Source organism: Portunus trituberculatus, chromosome 43, assembly GCF_017591435.1.
Source record: "Portunus trituberculatus isolate SZX2019 chromosome 43, ASM1759143v1, whole genome shotgun sequence".
In the NCBI taxonomy this organism is placed as follows: Eukaryota; Metazoa; Arthropoda; class Malacostraca; order Decapoda; family Portunidae; genus Portunus; species Portunus trituberculatus.
In genome coordinates this window covers 2611671-2613062 of record NC_059297.1, presented here as the reverse complement: position 1 = coordinate 2613062, position 1392 = coordinate 2611671, and the positions used below count along the sequence as shown (strand labels likewise).

The 1392-nt window shown below is 32.2% G+C and overlaps 1 protein-coding gene across 2 annotated transcripts in view; it reads right to left on the bottom strand.

The window, feature by feature from the left end:
* Positions 1 to 213: 213 nt before the first annotated feature.
* Positions 214 to 1392, bottom strand: part of LOC123518040 — a 51379-nt gene continuing 50200 nt past the window's right edge. For both annotated transcript variants that reach the window (XM_045278572.1, XM_045278571.1), the window contains one exon: positions 214 to 1392. This exon is cut by the window's right edge and continues 2557 nt beyond it. The gene's annotated coding sequence lies outside the window, so the exon portion shown is untranslated.

Sequence of the window (1392 nt, the reverse complement as noted above, 5' to 3'; positions counted from 1 at the left end):
TACTACAAACGAAGGCAGCTAATTTTCTTTTATGTATAATAACACACATACATACATACACACACACACACACACACACACACTCTCTCTCTCTCTCTCTCTCTCTCTCTCTCTCTCACTCAATGACTAAACTATCTTCTATTGACTATCTACTAAATTTCATTATGTATAGTACATTATTATTATTATTATTATTATTATTATTATTATTTCTTTTCATAATTACAAACTTTCCTCTTCTTGTGCTGTTATTTTTCTTGATCTACATATTTTTCTGATTTATTTTGACGTGAGTGTCTCTGGAAAGGTGTTTTGGCACATATTTTTAATAATTATGCTTGTTTTTATTATTTTTTTCTCTCTCTACCGCTAAAACACTGCGCAAGTTCGTTTTGTTGTTGTTATTATGGTTGTTGTTGTAACGTTTATCAATGAACTCAAACTTTTTTCTTTTTCGTAATTTTTTTTTCTTAGTCGTTGTTGAAATCCCCATTTGCTGTTGCTATTACTGAGTGGTATTGATATTCTTGTTATTGTTATCATCATTGCTATTATCATCATCATCATTATCACTGTTACTGTTATCGTTATCCTTCTCACTATCACCTTTATCATTATCATCACTCATTAATATCTTCTCTTACAACATCTTACAACATACATATACTTGGTGCCACGAACAAAACAACAATAATGGCACCAGTACGTATAACCACCATTTAATATTATGCAGTATTACCATTAGCATCATTTATCACCATTACTATTATCATTAGTATTTTTATTATTACTGTTATTATTATTATGATTGTTGTTGTTATTCTTGCTGCTATTGTTCTCGTTCTAGCTATCAGTGGAGGAGCCAACATGAGGGTCGTTAGTCTAGTAAGAGGTTGCACAACGGGGCGGAGCTGGGGTGGGGCGGGGCAGCGGGGCAGGGTAAGGACATACTCAGGGAGAGCTAAGTAAAAGCAAGCGAATAGATAAGTAAATAAATAAACGATCGACGGGAACGGCTCCATCTTGAAAAAGGGAGGGATGCTAAACACACCCAAAGACACACACACACACACACACACACACACACACACACACACACACTCTCTCTCTCTCTCTCTCTCTCAGACATCAAAATAAAAAAAGAAGAAAAGTCCATTTGGCAAATTCTCATCGAAGGCAAAAAACGAAAGAGCTAAACACTTTTATTATTATTATTATTATTATTATTATTATTATTATTATTATTATTACTATTATTATTACTATTATTATTATCATTATCAATTCAAAGTGATTAAAAAACTTGACATGGAACAGTACAAGAAGTAGGAAAAATTGTATAAACTTGGAAATAAAGGTTTAAAAAATCTTATTATGCACATTATAGAAGCA